The 23,651-nt window shown below is 50.5% G+C and overlaps 1 protein-coding gene and 1 long non-coding RNA gene across 4 annotated transcripts in view; one reads left to right on the top strand and one right to left on the bottom strand.

The window, feature by feature from the left end:
- The window catches only part of LOC132912569 (uncharacterized), a 163,737-nt gene that overhangs the window by 93,419 nt on the left and 46,667 nt on the right, over window positions 1-23,651 (bottom strand). The window lies entirely within an intron of this gene.
- LOC132912565 (uncharacterized) overlaps window positions 8,642-23,651 on the top strand; it is a 228,945-nt gene continuing 213,935 nt past the window's right edge. For 2 of the 3 annotated variants that reach the window (XM_060970070.1, XM_060970071.1), the window contains exon 1: window positions 8,643-10,503. The gene's annotated coding sequence lies outside the window, so the exon portion shown is untranslated. Of the gene's footprint in view, window positions 10,504-23,651 lie in introns of all 3 variants that reach the window. The other variant, XM_060970074.1, reaches the window with a different exon arrangement.

Raw genomic sequence — 23,651 nt, 5'->3', positions numbered from 1 at the left:
TGTACGCTATGTCTCAGCTTCCTTCGTCGCCTGCGCTCTCTCGCTTCTTTCTTTGGTATGGCGCAAAAGCTCTTTGACAGTGCGCGCAAAGAACGTCTTTCGACGCGTTCCGTACCACAAGCATAGATACAGAGCGATGAGGCGTAGATACAACCCTCGAATACCCAAAAATATCGTTCGTCGAGTTTTCGCGCCACGAGAAGTTCTATTCTGAAACCGGATTGCTCGTAACGACGCTCGATTCGTCCGATTCCCCGTTGATAAAGTTTGAACTTACGTTAACACTTTCACGCGAGCTTCGTAAAGCGTATTCGGACTTGTTCATCGCGTGTAAAGGGAATTTTGGCCGTTTCAGCGGTAAATGGTTGAGGCAAACAGCGATGTTATCGTGGCTGAATATCTGCTGCACGATGCGACGTGGACAATTGTCTAAGATCTTATTGTTAGACTCGTAAAGGTCTCTGCTCTGTAGCGAGAATTCCAACGCTAATAATCCAGAGTTCTTGCAAGCACGGTGGCTGTGAAATTTACCAGCCACTAAACCAACGTACCAACGACACTCATCCGACGTAACTTTTACGGTTTTTGAAAAGAGATCGGGTCGAGGCAACAAAGGTAGTTGGTGAGGGAAAATGGACGCGGTTCGACACGGAAGAATAACCGCGAAATTAATCGCGCGACGCTCGAACCTCGTTTTATGGCGTAGTCTAAATCGGCAGCAGGGAATTGCGAGCGTGCCGCGCGACGCCGATTGCGGCCGACGCGACGCTAAAAACTTTATCGCCCGGCAGCACCGAACTGCATTAACTCCGTTCACCGAAAGCGTCGCTCTATATACAGCTTCATCGAATTCGGTGACGAATACCCAGGGGGAAAAGTAGCCCATCGGTGCCAGGGATACGAGCACTCGTCTCCGTTTTCTCTCTTTCGACCATCACCGCTACCCTAAACCAAATCCCTCGCACGACCGCTCTCCGTGTCTTTTTTTTTATCTCTCCTCTTTTTCTTGTTTCTCACTTTTTCGCTTCTTCCGAACCGCTCTTGTTTTAAGCGAGAGAGTCGGAGCTGCGGTTCTGACCGAGCGAAAGTTTTCGTTAATGTTCCGCGGTACGATCGTTACACCGGCCGTGTAATAGAATTTGTTGGAGAAGTTGGCCGCGCGAAATGCCGTCTCGTAAAAAATCGAACTACGCTTACGGAGAGCCTCGGTAGCCACCGTTTCTCTCTCTTTTTCCTTATCGTTTCCTGTGAAACCTGCGTTCGCCGAGATCCGCCCGATCCGTTTCGAATAGTTTCGCGACCCGAGTATTCCTTGTTGTCGATAAATTGAACGGCCACTGTAATCCTTTGTTCGTTACTTTTCCCAACTGTTCGCCAATCTACGGATTTTCCTAAGGAAAAAGACCGGCGGGGAATCGTTCGTTGTTGCCAGAAACGGGACGATGGAATGACTTACAGAGATGTCGGCTTTAAACGGGGGAATTAGTGGGGGAAGGGTGTGTCGTCGTATACCCGCAACATCGATATTCTGGTTATTGTTACGATACGTTGTGCCGTCGCACATTTTCATATTTTATTCTATCAACGATATTAATAACTTCTAATTTAAGGGAAAACCAATTTCCACGAGAATTAATCTTTCATCCGTGGCGCGCCCTTTTATCCCCACTCACCTCCCCTTTATGGGGGTGGCGTTGCCAGCCAATAAAATTAATCTCGTTCTATCGACTCCCAATATGAACAGGTTTTCAGAAGACCGAAGCGGTCCCCATATTAAAATCCATCGTCAAAAAGAAAGTGATCTTCCTTTGAACGAATTCATCGTTGCGACAGAAAGACATTCCCACGACACGTGTCGGCGACACGGTTCGACCCGACCTGCCCATCGACCTGCCCATCGACCTGACAGTCAGTCACGTGGCTCGAATCTCATCAAAGTTTAGTCCTCGGCGCGAACACTGAGCACCCCCGCGGTGCCCAGCGGCGTTTTCCCTTGGAAGAGCTCGTCTATGCACCGCGGGATACCTTCGACACCCGCGTTCCTCGATTTCCGCAACGCAACTGACATTAAACGCGCTTCCTATTAGCGGCACTCGTAAATATTCGCGCAGACCGGGGGCGAACGGTTATTAAAATCGCGGGATCAACGTTAAGGACATTAATCACGCGCGTGTAAACGGTGCCGGCAACTCGTAGGGGATGGGGCTAACTCACGGCTAATTTCTTTCTCCAGGGGCTGGTCATCGAGGGGAAACGACTCGCGCGTGTTTCGTGGGCGGGGTGACGTAACGATTGCTCTACGAGCTTTATCGACGATAGAAGGCCGGAGATAAAGGACAGACGAATCAATTAGGGGGAAAGTTGACGAGCTTTATATCGTTTCACCGGAGAAGGGTGCAAAGTAGCCCGAGTGCTGTTGTCGCTGAAGGATTCCGTGTTTCGAGACTCGTAACAACGTGCATCGACGGATACCGAAGTGGTACTTTGTTTCCTTCTCCGTCGATCAATCGAACAATTAAAACGACGAGACTCGGTCGGATCGTGTGGAGTTTAATAGTCCTATCTCTACCGAGTTAAGTATTTTTTTTTTTTTTTTCTTTTTTAAGTAACCGTATTTCCACCGATGCTTCGCCTCGATGGAGGGTACTTCGCGGCTTTGTCTATATCACATTTCTCGGAGAATACGAACGTGAATAACCCTAGCGAAAGACGGGGAGGAACTGCAAAGTCTGCCTGGAAAGAGAATATAATACCGTGTTACAAATGCTCGGCAAATTCTCGCGTTCCTTCGCAGCGTGCTCTTCTGCTCTTTGTGTTCCATCAATTTCGCTGCTCGGACCACACGCCATTAACTTCGAAATTTAAATGTACACGAACGTTTAAGCGCGACGCAAGTACCATCGCTCGCGCTCTCGGTAACGAATCGCGAAAGCCTTCTTAGGCGACGAGCTCGCGGAACTTTTTACATGACATCTGGCGAACGTAGACGCCGCAAGGAGAATTGTAGGCGGTAGTTGCTCGTGCAAGAGTCATAACGCGACATCTGGTTGGGATGAGCGAGATTCGAGCTCCGGGGGTGGATAAAGACGACGCGAAAGGAGGAAAGGGAGGTTAACGGCGGGAGGGGGAGGAGCGGCGCGCGGTCTCGTCGAGAGAGTACGTAGTTTTTGGCGCATCTGCATCGGAGCACGAGACGGTTCGCGCGACAAGAAGACGAAGAGAGTACCGACGACACCGAGACCGCATTATCCCGTGTGCAAGGCATTACGTTCTCGACGCTGGTACGTGTCGTACCACGAAAAACACCCCGTCTCCGTGCTCTCTCTCTTTCTCTCTACCAACGACTATGCCATGATTTTCGTGGTTTTACACGTCCTGCAGCGTTCCTCGCTCGCGTAATTCGTTTATCGTCGCGCGATGACGACGAAATAATCGCCTCGTAACGTATTCCTGCGTCGTTCGGCGTGCCAAGGAACGTCAAAGGCGATGCTGTTTGGGGGCAGTTGGTCGAAATTCGAGCCGCTTTTTCGAACGCGAGAAACCGCACGTCGAGATTACGTCGTCTCGAGCGCGTCTCTTGCCACGGCGTTTAATCTCGCGGTCGAAAGAGGAAAATATCTCGATCGTTTATGCACGGATTGCGCTTTCGTTCGTTTCCTTCTTGCGCGACTACGCGGCCCAGACGCCGTCTGACAACGGCAATTCCGTCGTCTCTGCGCACACAGAATTCCGTGGCCGGGACAGATACGCGATGCGCTCACCGTCCTGGAAACCGAAAGAATGCGAAATGAACAGAGGATTCCGTTTATCTCTCAAATAATGTCATCCGCTCCGTGACCGTTTTTATCGAGTAACGCGCACGCGCTCTCCCCGTCTCGCGTCCCGATTATGTCACGGGAAACGTTACCTTCTCTCGGGAACATTGAATCGAATCGGGTTTGCGCTATGCGTCGGGACGTGTGTCGCTGGTTTTCAAAGTACCCAATCTCTCGCTCGAAGCAATTCGAATTTAATTCTACGCGCGAGTCGAACATTCGACGACGAATCGCTTCTAATAACCACGCTTCGACGCACCGCTTAAGAATCTCTCGAGGCGTCTGCCGTCGATTCTCGTGGAGGGTCTGTCGGCGAGATCGCTCGGATTTTTACGACGCTCGTCCGGAACAGATAACAACGTGACCGGAAACGCGGCATTTCGACTAATTCGAGCGAATGACGGAAAGCGAGATAACGGAAAATAGGAGAAAGGGTGGCTCGCTACGGACTCGACAACGGTGTGTGGGTGAGTTGCCAACTGTCGCTACACGGGGCCTCGTCGGGTAATCACGGGGCTAAACTTTCTCTATAAATCACGAAACGGTTCGCGGATGTGCCGTTTCTGCGGCAATGGACGGAAGAAGACGAACGGACGATGGCGGACGGGGAAGGACGCCAGTAGGGAATATAATGGATATTAATGTCGCTTCTATGCTGATTTCGCCTGTGGCCGTATACGCGCATCGCATCTTCCTCCGTTTTCGCGTCTCTTTACTGCGAATTCCTGCATTCCCGAAGCATCGAATCCTGGTTTGCAGACTATTCGTATCCTATCGTTTCTTCCTACCGTTTTCTTCCGTTTCTCCGCTATTTTTCATGCATAATTCTGCTTCTCCGTGCTCCCTTTTTTCGCTCGACTGAAAAGTAGCTTTCCTCCATTTTTTCATTCCTTCTCGCGGGTTCTGTCTTCCGTCCTTTTCCTCTACATTGTCTCCTGATTTTTTCACCTCCGTTTGCAGACTGGTTCGATTCGAAGGCCACGGACTCTTCCTGGGAATCCTTCCGTCGGGCGAGCTCTCGTAGAATTATGGACCTCCGGTTCCGAGAAAAGCCAGCCATCGAGATTTAGGTGAGGCACCTTCCTAACTACGTGTCACTCGATCTGCACTCGGCGAGACGACGAAACTGCGCGCGCTCCGCAACGCCGACTTCCGTTCCCCGGAAACGGAATTATCGAGGCCGCAATGACGTAGAATTTCAATTTCGACGTTTTAAACCGAACTTATCCCTGCCCATTTATTTCTCTCCTCGCGCCGACTCTTCTTCCTCTTTGCTGTCTTCCGTCTAGGCGACGAGACGATAAATTTCGTTACCTTTGAAACTGGTCCGCCGCCGAGCTTTATAACCATCAAACGGTCCTTCATCGCGACGCGGAACGTCCTCGCGGCACTGCCGCGTGATATCGTTCGTCCCAACGGTTTCCATTCGCTGGCCAAATTGTGGCCAATCCACGGCCATTCGTGCAGCGAATTAACCTCGGCAGCCTCGCGAGCGCCCTTAAACCGTTTCCGCAAACGCTCAACTTTGTTCCTTGGCGCTAAGCTGGCTCGGGTAATTTTATCGTTCGTCTGCCAGCCAGCTGGCCGGCTTCTGCTCTCCTCCTTCGTGACAACTAATTTATTTGGCCACGGGAGAAAGGAACCGGGGGAAACTGGGCAGGCGACGGGAAAGGGACAGGGAGGGGAAACGTTGGATCGAAAGGTGGACTACCGCGAGAGAAAAGGATTGCTCCTCCCTCGCCCAAGGAATCGATCGAGCACTCTTCCAGATTTCGCTCCTCCGGAGCCGCTCTAGCCCGCTCTTTTTGTTCCCTCTTTTTGCCCTTGTTCTCCCTGGATCCGCCGCGCCGCAGGAAATTTTCTACCCGCCAACCGGTTAGTTACAGCCTCCTCTTCTTCCAAGACGATTTCGTGGGATTACGTTATTCGAGTTTAAAGGACACACGGATTAAGCACAGTTCTTCTCGAACGTTGATCAGCGGTGAACCGGTGCGCCGGTTAATGTAAAGTATATTAATAGCCAGGGGACGGACATGCAGGTGTATGTAGCCAGCAGGAACATCGCATGTACTTGCTAGTGAATCCTCGTTGGCGTCCGGAACACGTGTTCCCAGCCACCTCCGCCATATTAATTTATCCGAAGAACAGCGGGCGAGAGTATCGGCGAGGCGCAACCATGTCGAAATTTACATTGACGCGGATTTAGTTAATATCGAACCTCGAAACGAGTTTAATTAAGGCCGGTGTATGCGTACGAGCGTGGATACGATGTCCCGGGACAACAGTCGGGTGTGAAAAAGTGGAAAAGAGCCGTCGTCGAGTTTCGAGAACGTTCGGATGTTTGCGGAAAGAAGCGTAAAAAAGGTTTTTGGTAAACACGGCGCCGGTCCCTCAACGGGCACGCGATCGCGTTTAATCCGAATAAAAATATCATGGCGAATGCTGTCAAACAACGGGACATTTTTATTCGGATTAAGGGAGGAGAGAATGGAAGAGAGGACGGATGGTTTGCGAAGCGTCGTGTAATAACATCCCCAAATAACGGTGGCCAAAGTTTGCCCGGCCGCTTTTGTACCGGTCTGTACGCGCGACAACTTTCCTGAATTATTGTTTCGGTTTCGCGAGATAAGCCTTTGATAAACCGTCTCGTGATAAATGTTCCTTCGACAGCGTGGCGACGACGCGTATCGCCGAATCGTCGATCGGTCGAGAACGGTAATGCGGTTTTTTCCGCGGAAATTGAAAAGTTTTCTTCTACCCCCTCCCCCCTTCAGGGGTGCCAGACCTGATAAAGATTTCGCTCGCTCGCGGCTCGAAGAACGCTTTGGGGCTCTGCCTTCGCGAGAGATGAGATATCAAAATTGTTTTAAAGTCTCGATCGAGTTGACGAGTGTCTGCGGAGCTTTGCGACGAGAAATCTTATCGACGATATAAATTCGTCGCGTTATACAGTTCTCGTCCCGATCGCTTCGAAAGAACCTCCATCCTTCGGGAAAAAATCCTGTCCCGATAGTGCGCGCTCGTTGTTTTTTATTTTTTGAATTTTTTTTCTGTTTTATTCGAAGCGTTTAGTTGCCTCAATATTCAATATTCAATAAATCAATATTTTACTTAGCCAACGCGTGTTCGCCCTACCATCGGCACGCAGTGTGCGAAAAATTGGGCTCTGTATCATGGATTACGTGTATGCGCCTCGCAACCACCACTCTCCTCTGTTTTCCGTCAAACTTTCCGATAACTAATTCCATTAACCTGGTATAACGAGGGTGTAACTCGGGATTCGAAAGTGTTTGTTGGAAGGGCCGATTCCGGGCAAAAAGATCGATCCATCTCTCTTAAGAGGTGATTGATTCGACGTTGAAATCCAGTATCGCGATACTTTACCTTAATTTTCATTTTTAAATCGTTGCAATCCATTTTCGAGTCAACACACACGCGGACCGTTTAACAAACCTCGAACGGTGACGTAGAAGCACGCGAATTCCGATTCGAAATGGTAAAACGACGATCGAGTCCACGGCCACTTTCTCCATCGACTGAGGCCGTCGCTGGAACGAGTTTCTTCACGGCGATGTCCACTCTCGTAACACGAGTATCTCTCGCGTTCTTCCCATCGTAAATCCGACGTGCCGCCGTAGGGACGCGACGATTTTATTCGCGTTCAGGTGAGAGGCGAACTCGTATGGCCGCGATTCCCTTGAACTTCGGCTGCGCGAGGTGACCGCGACGCGTGGGCGTCCAACAGTTTTGCGTTTATGGCGTGAGAGCGGTCGGAGCGCTTCTAATTGCCGAGCTTGCTACCGAAACCGCCAATAGGATCCGTAGAGCGGAAGTCGTAGCATCGAACGTCGGAAGAGGCGACCATAAACTGTAGTTTCTATGCAAACGACACGCGCAATGTGCCACTAAAGGCGCCGTATCGACTCCGCTTGTTCCCCGACGTTTGTACGTCGCGCGCGCGTGAACCAACGCTGAGAGAAATCCGATGCAAATTCGCGGCAATTAACGTTGAAAGTTTTCCACCAGATTCTCGACCAGGTCGCCGAACACGGTCGGCCAAGTAATCGAACGGTCATCCCTCGAATTGGTCATTGCGACAGCGTTTTCTAATCGACTATGGTTTGCTACGAAATCGACTTTTCCCGTTCTCTGTTGCAGCCGTTTTTCTTCTTTCTTTTCTTGTTACGTCCATGTGAATTTCGCAGAATTGTTACAAATATTCCACGAGAGCGATCGGAACGACGCTTGGACGAAATGAAAGCTCGGCGATCAACAGGGTGGCTTCGGGGGAAACGCGTCCCGAGAGATCTCGAAGGGAGATGGTAAACGAAGGGAAATGGTGAACGAGGGGGTGGAACGAAGGGAAACAAAACAGCGGAGAAGAGCAGAGGAGAACGATCGACGAATTCGTAGGAACCTTTTAGTCCCGGCGGACCACGCCAGAACAGATTATCCATCCATTATTTTGGGGTGCTTACCGAGGGAGCGCATCGCAGATCGAGAGAGGGTCGACTCGATGGAAAGATGTGAACGGTGAGCCGCGAAAATCCGTGCGGCGGTGCTAGAACGGTCAAGTTTTCGAAAGGACACGCGGCGGATAGATTTTAAACGCGCACACCGCAGTCTCGTTATATTCCGGTGTGCTGCGCTCGATTCGTTTCCGTCGGTCGAAAGGATGTAATTAATATCGTCGCCCGGCTTTCGAATTTGCGACTGCGCGCAGTCCGTCTCGCTCTGGGCCGCTCGCCCTCTCGTTTCAGCCCGCGGCTTGCCTCCCTCTCGCTCTCTGTATCTCGCTCTGCCACCCTCCCGTGGGGGTGGCTCTCGTCGTCGAGGTTCGAGCCTCTCAGTCGTGCCGAGAACCCGCTTCGTTGCGGGATCACCTCCTCTCTCGGTGAGCTTACCTTTGGCATTCGTGTTCGCGAACACTTTCGTCGCGACAACAACCGCTCTGACCGACCGATCGCGCGGTCCTCGATAGCTCGCTGGACTCGTGAATCTCTGGAAACCTCGTGTTCCCTCGTTGCATCGTTCGATTACGATCGCCGATAAACACGGTTTCGATTTCGTTCCGCGAGACCCATCGCTCGACGAGATGTTGGAAATCCCGGGGACAGGTTCGACTCGCGTAATTTGACGTGACTTTCGATCGAACCGTATCTGCCGTTCGTTCGTACCAACGAACCAGAGACTGTGCAGCGGCGTGGAAAGCGCGCCTGTTACCAAAACAGAGCGTAGTGACCTGGAGTTCGTTAGGTGGGAACTCGACTGTGGCGATTTCGCGGATCCGCGCCTCTCTGTTCCGGGTTAACGAAGACCGCCTGGCAAAGCGGTAGATAAAGCTAGCGGGAATCTTGCGCGACCTTTTTTCGACGGACGAGGAGCGAGCGTGGAAGAGAAAAAGTGACCGATCGATCCCGGTAATAAGGGAACTTTGCGTTGGGAGCGGTAGCGGCCCGGAGGGACGGTGGTGAATCCGTGGAAAAAGGATCTCGCCACCCTAAGGAGAAGAAAGTGGACGACCCTTCTTGGAGCTCGCGCTCCTTCCCCGTCTGCGAAACTCTTTTGAGGAGAAAGAACGATCCTCTCGGGAAACCGCTGAAGCGCATCGGAGAACCGTAAGAGACCGTTGTCGAAGAGACCGGGAGCGTCGAAGAGCAAACGAGTAGCTTTGCCTTTCTTCTTTCCCTTTTACCTTTAAGGGATCAAATCGCCTCTTCGTCCGTCGCCGTCGCCGATCTCTCACGATTTTCGTCCTCGCTCGCAGCCGATCGCGGGGCCCGTCGAACGGTGAATTCGATCGATCCAGTTCGGATCGTTGAGATTTCGACGTACAACTCGCACGACATTCGAGGCACGGCGTACGGAGCGTACAGTGGGTAATTAAAGATACGATTAATGGCCCGACAATTAAATATAATTAACTCGAGCGACAGGATACGCGGTGTTTGGCTGCCAATTAGCGCATTAGCGCCTTATCGAACATCGACCGATCGTCTGGCCACGTTGCATCCTCTCGACGCAATAAAATCGCCGTAGTCGACGGACCAGCCTAGAGTTAGACGAACGAGCAAGAAAAGAGGGAAGGGATTGGCGAGAGGTTGCGAGATCTCCTTTCGATCAGCGGATCCAGTAGAACGACGATCGAGCTACCGCGTAACGAGGAACGATTAACCGCTGCACGCGTTTCTCTCGACCGTTGTCCCATGTACGAGCAACGACGATTCGTACGACCGTCGACAACCAACCTGGAAATCGTCGAGCCAAGATAGAAATCCTCGAGAATGAAACGCGTCTGATCCGCTGTGCGAAGTCGGCGTGGGTTTCCTGTTCCGAGACGAGGATGAAAGGAACGCGATGAGAATAGCGGAACGAGTTACGGGAAGACCTTGAATCTTGGAGAAGTTCAAAGTGAAGGAACGAAGAGACACTTTCGGGAAACTAGCCGGATTACATGGTCGAGAATAGAGGGAAGGGATCCCGCTGTCCGTCGCTGGTTTTCCGTGGAAACGTCGTCAACCCTGAACTTGACGGTCGCATGCACGTTGCTCACCGAACGACACGTCGCGAGATCCCATAGAGTACGGACGAAAATCAGCCAAGGGGAAAAGTGGACACGCCAACTGTCACAGCGAAGAATGCTGGCAGCGCAGTCGTGACAAACGGGGCTTCCGTCCAGGATCGAAAGGTAAGTCGCTGCGACGTACGTACACTTTATTAGCGGACAAGATTGGCTGTAGGCGCGCACCATAGCCATGCCGGGAGAAGAATCGGAAAAGGAAGGGAATGGGACGGGGAACAGACTCTCACGGGAAATGCCGGCGAAGCCCGAAGCAAAAATTTCTTTATGCGCTAGCTGGCTGACTTGGCGACCTTTCGCTCGTCTCCGAGGAATTTCTCGGTCTATTACTTTCTAACCCTCGACGACCGTCAGACTTTCCAGAGTATCGCCCCCGTAATAGCCCTGCGTTATTCTTTCCTTTAACCCGAGCCGTATCGCGCATTTCATCCTGCAATTTAACCATTCTCGCGTGTTCTTTGAAGTTGAACGAACTCCGTTGATTGCTCTTCGGAATTGCACGGGAGGTTAGTCTTTCCCTTCTCTTTTTTTTTCTTCTCTTTTATTTTCCTTTCTTTTCTTTCTTCTTTTTTTTTTATTTCGAAATTAACAAGACACAAGGAGCGCTGCGGTCATTCGACGATCGAATATACACGTAGGACGTGATGCGAAACGGCGATGCACCGCGTATAACGTTTATAGGCAAGTAACCACCTAAGCGCTAACCGTGTCTAACGCAGCTTAACTTGGATGATCAAACGAAAACTTCCCGCGCTGCGAAGTTGCCGGTAATTAATAATTTCGAGAACATCAAACCAGGGAGTACTTTCGTATTTACAATATATCTCCGACTAATTCGTATTCCACGGGGACCGGGATTCTCTCTCGGTTATGGGTACTTTCCAGGAAATACGTTTGCGTTTCGCTCTTCAAACAGGTTTGATTTTCCCCGCTCCTCGCCTTGCACTTCGTCTTCCCACGCGACCAACTTATTCCCAAGAGAATTATTCTTAGCAAATTATTCCGTTTACCCGTATCGTTAAGCTCGAAGATCGCGAGAGGCTGATGCCTCTCGAATCAAGTTTAACGCCCCTGACCGACCTGCTGCGGCAACGACGATTAATTATTTCGTCACCGATGTCGCTCTAAAGAGGTTATCGAATGTCCCTCGAGTACTTAGTAACTTTACGCCGGTGGCGCGAGGAGGGTGGCTTTAGCCGGTCGTAAAGCCGTAGAGAGGCTCAGATTTTGCGAGTCGGTCTGGCAATTCCGGTGCACCTGCGTCCGTCGTGCGCCGCCGGGGGGCCAGACAGGGAAAAGACCAGATACCAGGCGCGCCAGAGAGAAACAGAGAGCAAGAGGCAGAGAGGTAAAGACCACGAGGAAACGGTTCGAGCGCATTATTAAGGACCTCGTGTCTTCGCTCATTACGCCATCCGAGAAAACCGCGCCGTACGTTCTGGCTTATCTCCATTAGGCGGACCCGAATTACATAGATATCTTGCGGTTTAAGTGCGTGCGGACGAACACCGACATAAATACTTGTCCGTCCCCGATGCGACCAGGTTCGCGGCACCCAGACCGTACGCGGAAACTTTGTAGAACTGTAGCGTGATAAGGGGCGACGATTAAAGACGTCTTTAAACGTATTTCGATCGGGCAACTTTAACGAGAACGGTCGCTCTGATTGCCGCCGGGGGAAACGTCGTGGAATTCGTTAAGGTATCTCGTAACGATCGCGTTCGAAAGATTCGGTATCCTCGTGATATTACGGTCGAGCGGCGCGACACTGAGCAACGCGACGAAATCAAATGGAAATACAGCTGGATGAAAAGGAAGGAAGAAAGAGACGCGTGGCGAACGACAAGGGAAGGCGTAGCTTTGGTAAAGAACTCGGTACTCGTTAGAGCGCTCGATAATTGTTTATCCGTGCGGCTGTCAGCGTGATGGCGTGGCCGGCAACTGCAAAATAATTAATTAGAAGTCACCTAAAGCGCGTGCCGCGTTCCAGGGCAGCCCGTTCGATTTGGATAATGCGTTTCCCGTCCCGTGATTCCGCCGCTGCTTTCCGCAAACCGTGCAATTTTTCGAGACACTCGACCGGCAGAAATTAATTTCGCGATAGACGTGACAGACACAAAGCGGTGTGCAGCTTGCGCCAGACTAATTAGCAGACAAACGATAATCGAACGCGATTTCACTCGTGTTTTGCGTATCGTCTTTATTTGCGGCACGTAATTCTACTATAAATTATTTGAATCCGGCACGCGGTTTTACACCTTCCAACGTAAACACTTACGTACGCATTGGCGTTAATTAACCGACACGTCCCATTTTCGTCGGATCTTTCTCGGAATCGATTCACACTCTCGAACGTATTTGCGTAACGCGCTCGTTGGTATTCGAATTTTCCCGCGCGAGTAAATAGGAGACAGCGACACCCACGCGAGTTCTTCGTACACGAGGCGAAACGATCGCTTGAAATTCCGTGGCCGTGTAAAAAAGCATGTAAATAGGCCCGTCGCGTGTGACTTACCAATTCTCGGCTCACGGTTCCACCAAAGTTCCACTCTGTTGCGATATCGAGCACGATCTCCCGACACTTCGCGTATTTTCCCTTCCGGCTCACCTATTCGCTCTGGTCTCGTCGACCCCTAAATTCATCAAATTTTTCATCGTTGGCTTGCCACGGATTGCAGGGAAAATCTGAGAAATAAACGGTTTCCACTTAAGCGCGGCTATCCAAGTGTCCGCTGGTTGTTACTCGGCTCCGCTCGGCCGTTGATCCGCCCCGAGGTCGCGGCAAGGTGTAAAGACGCTCTTAATCAAAAGCTTCCCACCTCCGATATTAGTCAACGTCACCCGAGCTTCCTACCGTTGCCGTCGTAATTTCATACTGCCTCCGTGGACTCTCCGCGAGTTCAAACGCTAAGTTACCGCATAAATCATTGCTTTATCGCGCATCCTTCTCGTTAACGGTTTTTTAACGCGCCGTCGAAAGAAACGAATTAATTAGATATCCGCGTAACGGCGAATATAATGGGACACGCGGTGCTTCTGATCGTAGTTGCATCCGCGCCGTTAAAGAAAATTCGCTTACGGAGGGAAAACGAGTCTCTTCGGGCTTCACGGAGAGATTTCACGGTAGCTCGCGTCCCCGAGACACGATAACGATCGCTATTCGAACGACACGCTATCGGGCTTCGATTTCAACCGGCAGAATAACCGAGCTCGCGGGAAACGCTCCTGGCGGAACGCCATGGCGAGCAAAATGAATATTGGCGGAATCGTGTATATGGCAATATCCACTAACGATATCCACTTGTAAGAGGTGGAAGTTAGGTCGCACGAACGAATTACGTTGAAAATTCCAGCTACCGCGTATCTGGCGAAGCGGCAGCAAATTCCTTGACAGAGAAAATTCCCAAAAAGATCGGAATCGGAACGAGCGGGCATTCGTTTGAGAAAAAGGAGAAAGGAAAGTAGAAAAACGAACAGGAAAGAAGTAATTTGGGGTGTTGATTTTCGATTTCGGACAGCGTGCAGTTAAATATCCCGCGATGGAAAGAAGCGTGGCGTCTGTCATTAGCGGAGAACCAGTCGCGGAATATATCCGCTGGACCGAGCGGCGAGCCAACGTACGAAAGGGAAGCCCGGCGGAAAAATGGGAGGGAACGATGGCCCGGAAGCGACCCAGTTCTTCCTGCGTGGCGCGTCAGATAAATTGGATCCGAGCAGTTTTATCGTAAAACGTTCCTTCCCTGTTCTATCGACGGTGGCGCGATGGCCCGGTCATCACCGAGAAAACTTTAACTTCGGATCTCGAGGCTGGCTCGTCTGGTCGCGACAGCCTAGCAGCGATCTCCTTTGCCTCTCCGCTCCCTTCTCCCTTCCCCTTTACGAGTCAACTTTCCTCGCCTTTATTCTTCCTTTCCGCCATCGTTTTCCTCGCTCTTGGCGACTCGCCGACCACGTTCCTTCCATCCTTCTTTCTTCTATACACTCGGACGCGTTCCTTCGCAGACTCTCTTCCGTGGCTCGACTCGTGCGATCATTTCACGCCCCCGCTTTCCAATTCCAACGACCAGTACAAATCGACTGTCCTAATTCTCGCCACCGTTGATCGCGTTTCGTCTAACAAACCAAGACTTGCGAGCTTGTTTTCGAGCGACTGTACCAGCTTCGGATAAAATATCGTCGTGTTTATTTTCCACCGGTCGCGATCACGCGCGAGTTGGCCGCTATGATTCGCGCGTGTATATCGTGTTCGAAGGCGGCCGCCTGTCTTCTCGTGAAATAGGAGGTCGAGCTGAGCTGCCGGCTGATTCTCGCTGGTAAAGGCGGCGCGTTAATCCAGCGCTAAGTATTATTTAGTGGCGGCGGCCGGTGACAAGTCGATTTAATTTATATCTCGCGCGGGGGCGGTCGCACGCAGGAATACACGACGTCTCACCAAACATCCACGCGCGGCGGACGTACGTTTACGAGCTTTTCACGTCTCAAAGACGCCTTTGGAGGCGTTCCAACACCTCATCGTTCGGAGGTCGAAACCCTCGTTTTTATATCGCGATCGAGTCGGCAGGCACGAGGGAGAATCGGAAATTGTGCACGTCCCCCTGCGTTTAAATTATCCTTGATCATCTACCGAAACGCCAGAGACAAGAAATACGGCGGTGTCTGTTTCGCGAATTTCATTTCAAGCCCACTGTATTTTTCTCTTTCTTTTTATGAATTTTTAGGCTCGTAAGAAAAGGCCACTGCCGAACGCTGGAGAATCAGCAGCTGCCACCAGACAGAACCTTGCGTTTACGGCGTTAGTTTTTGCGGGTCGATGGACGCGCCAGAACAGATCGCCGCACGCTTCCCGGTAATTATGCAAATAGCGTATCGATTACCGGTTAAATCGCGGACAAAAATAATGCGAATCCGCGGTCGTCTCGTGGTCGCTTATCTCTTGATTCGTGCCGAATCGACTGCAACGCTGCGGTCGGATACGCGGAATTCTTTAAACGATGCGTTGGAAATTAGGGGACGTTGGCGAGATTCTTGATACATTCGTGAACGTCATACGCTGAAAACGGTAGTTGCAACGGTTCGTTCTTTCCAACTTGCCGTTCGGACAACGTGTAATTTTCGAGGCATGCAAGTGTTTTATAATATTATGACATAGACAAAGGCAACGAGGGGTAAACTGAACGATCGAAACGGCGAAAAAGGTAGGTTCAACCTCCGCAATCAAACAACGATCACGCCCCTTAATGACCGAGTGACTGCTGTTACTCCTTCGTTCGTTTTGGGGGTGGTTCGTGGCACGGGGTTGAAACAGCTGCGAGTGACACCCCCCACTTGTACACATCTCGTCCTGCCGTTATTTTCTCTGTCTCTCTCGCTCTCCGCAACCCTCTCTCCTCGTTTCTCTCTAACTTTTGCCGCTGTCAGAGCAACGCGAGACCCTAGCTCGCCGACACCGCTATGCATAATTGCTGCGTCCACCGCTATGCCTAACCCTCGCGGTAGAAATTTGCATTATCGGTGCCTCCCGTACTTGAGAGGGCGGGGCGATGGATCCTCCGAGCAATCATTAAGAAATCAATCACACGCGGGCCGATTTTATCGCCACCATGAACGTCGTGTTCGCTGTAAACTCCGGCACTCTTCTTTTAAACGGCTTCGGATATTTTTACAGCCTCGTAAATCATAGTACGAAATTTCACGCGACCTTGAACTTGCAGCGGCTTAGCAAGCAACGACAACCTTGCTTGGCTTCGATCGACTTTCGATGGAAAACGCAACTTGCGTATTTCTCATTTCGATGGAAAATCTAAAGTTTCGCGTTGCTTCAAGGTAAACAACGTGAATACGTTTCAACCCTTTGAACTGCGAATTTTATTTCAATTTCGTTACCAGCAGCTCTCGGCGCTTTTGAGTATTTTATTTGAAATTTACTTTAATTAAAAAGTAAGACAATGTAAGTAAATAAAGGAAGAAAGAAATTCTCTTAAATACCAGTTTTATTTACACTATTGTTGTATTTTGTAATTTTTAAGTGTGTGATATATCTTGAAACAATTTCCATAATGCGATCCTGGTTTTCTTTCGCACGTTTCACAAAAAAAATATGGAACTGAAAGAACGTCGAGCGAGACTCGACAAAGGAGCTCCTGAGATAAAAACTCATGTCGAGTCACACTCGACGTAGCGGTGTAAAGGGTTAATGAACAAGCAAACGACGGTCTGCGATAACGCGATACGGTTCTCGCGCAGCGATTCGCGTTACGGTTCACGTTGCACCGTTAGCTCGCTGACAAATCGCTAGCGAGCGGATGTATAGGAAACCGGATTTCGAAAAGAAGCGGAGCCACTATGTTCTCGGGGGAAGCAGATTATTCGAAAGCAAACAGCAGTTCCATGGACTGCGCCGAAAACTTTCGTAATACTCGAGCGAGTGTCGGATCGAGATTACGAACGTTATTTATTTCTCGTCTGTCCGTCCTTTACAGTCAGACCCCTCGAGATTTAAGTCGAAGACGTTCGATTTCTCACCGTGGGACGGTCTTTGCCGGACGATCGAATGGCGGAGACAAGGAACGAGGGAAACTCGGAGCGATCGCGCCGGATGCGCGAACACGAGCGTAGAAGGTAAAGATGAATTCACAAAGACGATGGTACTTATGGAAATTGTCTGTGCGATCGTATTATCCAAGCACTGACTCCTTCGCCACTATGCTCGACGCTTGTGAAAATTACTCGTTATGTTGATACATATATTATCTCTGACTTTCTAGTTTTCCGCTAAAAACGCGTGTCTTGTACTTCCGCGGCCACTTAATCCACCGCTAATTCGACTTGCGGCATCGAACCTCGTCTTGGACGATCGAGATTCTTTCGCTCGACTCGAAATCACCAGTTGCTTCGAAGGATTCAGCGTTTCCTCGGACTCACACGCTCGAAAGAATCGAAAAACTGGAGCCCGTAGAAGCGCAACGCGCGTAAGCACTCTGATCCGCGATAACAATAGTGTTTTCTGTTAGAATTTAATCTGGAAGTTAAGGTTAATAACCTTTGGAAGACCTGAATTTGGAAGTATACATCAGAACCTGATGTATACAAGCGAGTGACGTGTGCAAGAGTTGTTCATTGTTGGCCAGTTACTTTCAGACTAGACTTAGGTAGTAACCCATGATCCCTTCAATACTTTGAACCCTACTCTCTATACAGTAACGAGTATGACCTGTGTAAGTGTCCTGTTCAAATGCCTGTGTGGGTGTCTGTGTAAGGTTACTTATGCCTATGCGTGAAATATCGTTGTATTCCGACATTTTCCCAAACAGGTCACGAACCTATTGGGAAGGGGTGAATTTCTTTTTTTTAGTGGCAGAGCCCCCACGCAACGCAGACGAAATCGAATTAAAAAGGAGTAATAACATTTGCCGCGGTCGTTAGGAGCAGTGCGAGGCCGACATCTGTCGCTCGATGGGGCTCCGGTGAAACGCGGAGCGCGTCGATATACCCATAGATTAGACGCCTACGTTACAATGCCTCCCCCATAGTTGCGCGATATCGTGGAAGCTATGCAGTGGCACCGTAGGGTAGCGCGGTCGAACGAAATGAAACTGATATGTATGGAAATCACTCGCATCTCTATGTATGAGCTGGAAACGTTACGTTACCGTATATAATACACAATTTTATATGTTTACACGCGTGTGTGTGTGTCCAACCGGGCATCCGCTCTGTCATAGTCGACGTTTTAATCGATCGATAAAATCGACTGGCTGAGGGAAACGTGTCGTCTCGTCGAACACGGTAGCTGCAAGCCTTCCGCTGCCGCTAGATCAACAAGTTCATCCTGCGCTTATTTTCTCAGCTTTGGAAAAACACGGAAATAATACGGTTCTCGGTGTGACAAGTTGATTCGAAGATTTAGCAAGTTCAACACGGAATCGCGAGAAGTTCCATGCTGCGGATTCGGGGCTGCGAACCGAGGCGTTTTTGTTCTCGGAGAACTTTCCACGCTCTCTTGCGAGAAACGTCGCCGCGAGAAGCCACCACGGTATTCGTTTCAACCTTCGCCACGGATTTTGAAAAATATTTACTAGGCAAATTTGACCTTCGTCGAGAGGATCGATTTATCGAGCTGTATAAGCGAACGAGAAACGCAGAGAGACAGAGGAGCAGACAGAGGTGGGATTCGCCGATTGCCACGCCGGTCGTGTATGTACAAGCGGCGGGACGCGAACAATCGCGCACAAATCACCCGTAACCATCGAGCGCGTGGCCATCAACCATCCTGGCTTGCAAAGCCGCGATGGATCCTTGCATCGCGGATCTTTTGTCCGCGGACAATCCCGTCGATTCCCGGTCCCATGTACCCTCTCGGTAGCGTGTAAACGCGACAGGAGTGCCGCTTTCATCGCTCCAATTCGCGTGCTGGAATTTCAGTCTCTCGCCATAAATCAAACGCTGATTATTTCCGCGGCCGGTGTTCCGTGTGTGTTTTCGTTCTGCCGTGTGTATCCGCGCGGCGTTCGGAAATCGCTTCCGTTAGGAGATTCGCGACTTTACGACGTTCCGTAAAACGCTTACGAGGTCGTTCCTGTTATGCATGCGATATCCCTGTTTTCCTTGCGACACTGTTGCGATTCGATGGAATGGACGCGCGTATGCGTTCGCGGAATTCAACGTATCAACGGGTCTGTTTGTGCATCAACCGACGAAGATTTCTACGGACCAGTTTCCAAGTTGCGTAAGATTGTGCGAGTTACGTTGTTTGGTCACCTCCCGCCAAGAATTTGCAAACGGTCGGCTGAAATCTAGAAGTCGCGATAACGTTATTTGCGTTACGATAGCTGCCACAGCAGCTGAATATATATACATACTTCTAGCGTTACGTATAATGCGACTATTTAGCTCGTGTAATTAACCGAGTACGTAGGGAAAATCTATCCGACCCACTCTGCTCGCTCGTATATACGTTTTGGGGTTACGGGGAAATGGACGAGGAACGGGAACGGAACGGAAGAGGCGGCGGTCGAAAAAAGCCGAAACAATTTCGTCGATCGAGCGTGTGTAACGTATTGCATACGTTCCCATGCCTTTCCTGGTAGGATCGGTAAATAACTTTCCCGTTACTCTCGCTGCTTTAGGCAACTAACGAACGTGAAATTAACCGCGGCCACCCGGTAACCTGGGAAATAATCAAAGTAACGACGCTTGAATGCTCGAAATCGCATCGTCGTACGCCTCTTCCTCGTCGCCGACGTCCGTGGTATACACACGCTCGTCCAGACAGTAATTATCGACCTCGTCAAAGAGTCCCTTTAACGCGGTGGTACGCGCAATTAAGTGACATAAGCGACGCCGGCATCCCCGGGTCCGCGCGCTCCGGTCGATCCTCTTTTTAATCCCGCCGGGTGGTCCTTCACGACGTATTAAGAGATATCAAAGCCGCTAAATGATTTCCCCTCTTCGCGACTGCCTTCCTACCCTCGAATTTTCGTATTTATCTTTGCAATTTTCCTTCTCTTTATCTTTCCTCTCGTTTCCCTCTTCTTCGGCTTTTTCTTTCATCGCGATCAGACAAATCCCGTCGTAAAAGGATATAAAAAAGAAAGGATATATACGGTCGGCTTGCCGAAATATCCCTGGCATTTTTCTTGGTTTTACAGTCCCGAAACGACTGTAATCTCGCGTAGATGTGTAAAACCGTCTATCGAAAGTAAACACTGGTAGGCAGTGGATCGATGTTTCGTCGACAGGCTGCGATATCCCTATCGAGGCGAGGCGACGCGTATTCGCCTCGCTCCGTAAATATTGCTCGTGAACCAAACGATTACGAGTTATCGGTTAGACAGGTCGTGGTGTCGACTATCGCCGTCTCGACGCGACGGTTCCCGGTAGTCCAATCGTTTATCACAGTTGCTACACATGAACGCAACTTTGTTATCGGAGTGCAAACGCGCGCGTGTCGCGATATCCGATCGTTCCTCGAGGTGTTACGCTCTCATTGCATTCCGATCTGGCCGTGTCGCTTCGAGCCGATCGTCCACCATCCGACCAGGATGACGTAATCTCGGTCCGTGAGTTATCGGAACATCGGGTCAGAATTTGTTACGTCGAACTCTGCCCTCCTCCATCGCTCTCTTTTTCCTCTGACCGGAGTTATTCGACCGTGTCTCTTGTAACTTTCTTTTCCGATCTGTGGCGATTCGAATTACGGTTGGAGAGCGAGTGCAATCGTTAGATAGTCGACGAAGAGAAACAGGATCAAAGAGGGAAGAATACGGTTCGCATCGAAACTGCTTCGTTACGAAGGCGTCGAGGCTAGCGAACGAACCCCTCGACGCACTTTTCTTCTGGTCTGGCGAACAAACAGCTTAAATAAACGCACGTGATTGGATCCGATGTATGCGCATCTGGCTACTGAACGACAGGGGAAAGAACCCGCTTCTTTTTTTTTTTCTTCCTTCCCACCGAAGGATCACGCCCCGTTGGCCCGCTTTTTCCACCCCCTTCGAGTAGTCTGGAGTAGGGCACTCGGAAGCACGCGGCTTCTTTCATGCGCAAATTCGCTCACGGTGTGCCGCGACTCTCGGCATCCCCCTTTTAAAATTACTGCCGCCGACTGTGTCGCGCGATCACATTAGATTACCCATCCCTTCCGCGAGCGACCACCCCTCTGTTGGCGCGGGCTCGCAACCGGGTCGTTTGTGCACCCAACAAGACTACTTTGTACATGGATACACGTAGTTGCTGCGACTCGCGGCAGCTGAGTCGACGGAGGACAAAATTCTTCGATTCCCTCTGGCTCCTCGTTTCCTCTTCCTGTTCCGACAGGGCGCGATCGCAAATCAACGGAATACGAGCATTAGCGCGGATTGTCTTTATTTTTGCTGACGTCTGCTGCTTGACGTGTTGAGGGGACTGCGACAAATTTACGAAACTTTGGACCGCGCTAAGCCGGACAATGGCACTAGATTTTCGCCAAGATCGCGGGACCGTGTAGCGAAATTTTCTTCGGTCGCGTCTCGGTTTTAACTTCGACTGGCAAATGCCACGCGACAAAGAATTTCGTCATTTTTCGAACGCGCGAAATCGCCGGTCTCTTGACGCGAAACATGCGCGCGAGGGTGACGCGTGTCGTTGACTGAAAGGCAGAATAACATTGGATTACCCATCCCCATCGTCGACGCCCTGCTGGCAGCCCCGTAGTTTTTACACCCTCTTCAACTTGCCAACCACCCCGGAGCAGGCACCCCGGCGAACAAACGCGCGCGTGCAACGTCCTTCTTTCTTGTGGCGCGTCGTGGACGAGCGCAGCAAAGGGAAAACAATCTTTGGCGGAAAACAGCGCGTCGAATAATTTATCGGTGGTGGGCCGAAGTTGCAGGGTGTACGAGCAGGGGCCACGACCATCTTGTTATCTATCACCCCGGATTCGCTCTGCTCTTTCTCCCTGCACCCTGTCTGCTACAGGTCTCTGCAAACCAACCGCCGGCGTATGTTCTCGACCTGACAACTCGCTAGTTGCTGGTTCGAATTTTCCACGGAGAAAGTATTTCTTCTCGGTGCGCGGTGATTTTCGAAAACTTTGCAGGCGACTCGGGCAACTCGCCACTTTTATGTTGGCGAACTATAGCGGGGAAAAAGTTGTCGGGCAGCGAGCGATAAGCAAAACGAAGAGCTACGAACAGAGTTGGTCGAGGATTTTAATTCAGCTGGTAAACGAATGGATTTGGTTTTCGCGCGAGCTAAAAACCACGTTCGTACGTGTTTAATCCGAGTAAAAATTTGAGGACGTCGCGGAACTGGATTTGCTGTCGTTCTTCCAGTTGTCCGATGGTACATGGTTTTAGAGGCGGTCTGTGATCGATGTTGCAGGCGTGAAGTTACATAGCGCGGTCGACTAGCGGCATTAACTTTCCGCGTAGGGTTATTTACCACAAGAGTTTGTGAGTGAACGGGCGAAAGGGCGCGGAAAGAGAAACAGCGGGAACCGACGTAAACGGGAGAATAGAAGAGTGAAACGGCGATGGAAGATGAAACGAAATGGAAGATGGTAGAGAAAGACAGAGAATAGAAGGGTAGGTTGGTGTCGACGGTGTGCATTCCTCGATCTAGTTTCCTCTGGGGACTGGAAGGTAGGGTCGAGAGATATCGTGCAACAGAACTAATCAACGCGAGGCAAGAACGATTTCTCTCTCGTTCACCCCTGTCGTTTCGAATAAAAAATAGTTCCGACCGATAATATCGCTCTCGGGAAGATAGACTTTTTTCAGTTTCTCCCTCGGTTCTCGCCCCCTCTTCCAACGGTCTGTTTATTCTTCCAACCCGATACGAGCAAGCTGCGAATTCCCCGAAGCGCTGAAACGACTCGTCTTAAAGCCGCCCGAATATTTTCACCTTTCGGATTAACCTGTCCGAGAAAACGAAGATTCTCGAGGCTGGTTTCCCTGGCGAGATTAATTGGCCCCGTTGTCTGCCATCAGACGTCGTTCGTTCGCTCTCCGACGAACCCTCCACGCGCTGCATACCCTTAACCACATCGCTTTCGAAAGCAGGCTTCGCGATCAAAAGTTCCATCGCGTCGCGTTAACTAGGAAATTCGCTCGAAATGACGGCACGCGAATACGGGTCCAACTGGAAATCGATTTTTTATTGCCACTCGATCACCGTGTAGACGATTGAAGTGGGTCGCCGGGTCGAAACTTCCTGCTGGTTCTCTCCATCGGCCTTTCTCTCTCTCTCCTATCCTATCCTTCCTATCCTTCTCGTCACTCGTTTAACCGACACATCGGCGTGCTTCTCTCGTTCACACGCTAATTCGTGACTCAGTCGGGCAATTAATCAAGTTCATTCGCATGGCGCTCGACTCCGCCGCTCCAGGTTTGGTTAAGTTCGTCGTTGCAACGGACGCGCAGTAACTCGACGATAACTTGGGCTCTCGTGGATGGAAGTGCCCCCAGGAACCAAGCAAAGCGTGCAAAACATCAAAAATGTTGCGTTCACGCGCTCTGCTACCGAGATACTTTGCCAAACAACTTCCTCTGCGTACTCGTACTTCCTCTTCGAATCCTGTCTTCGCCACTTATTTATTTTCATTCTTAATTATAGCAGCTTTTTAAGCACGAAGCGCTTTCAAATTTTCCAGAAATTCATCTAATGGTAGATGAATTCTTTTTAATCTTTCGGTGTAATTCAGGTTTGAAGGAGAGAGAAATGGAAGAGACGCGCGGCGTAAGAAGTTAATACGAGGATCGTGTAAACAGGGTCGTAAA

The sequence above is a fragment of the Bombus pascuorum genome, chromosome 12 (genome assembly GCF_905332965.1).
Source record: "Bombus pascuorum chromosome 12, iyBomPasc1.1, whole genome shotgun sequence".
NCBI classification, from domain to species: Eukaryota; Metazoa; Arthropoda; class Insecta; order Hymenoptera; family Apidae; genus Bombus; species Bombus pascuorum.
Note: the sequence above shows the minus strand (reverse complement) of the source record. Positions and strands in the feature narration are given on the sequence as shown.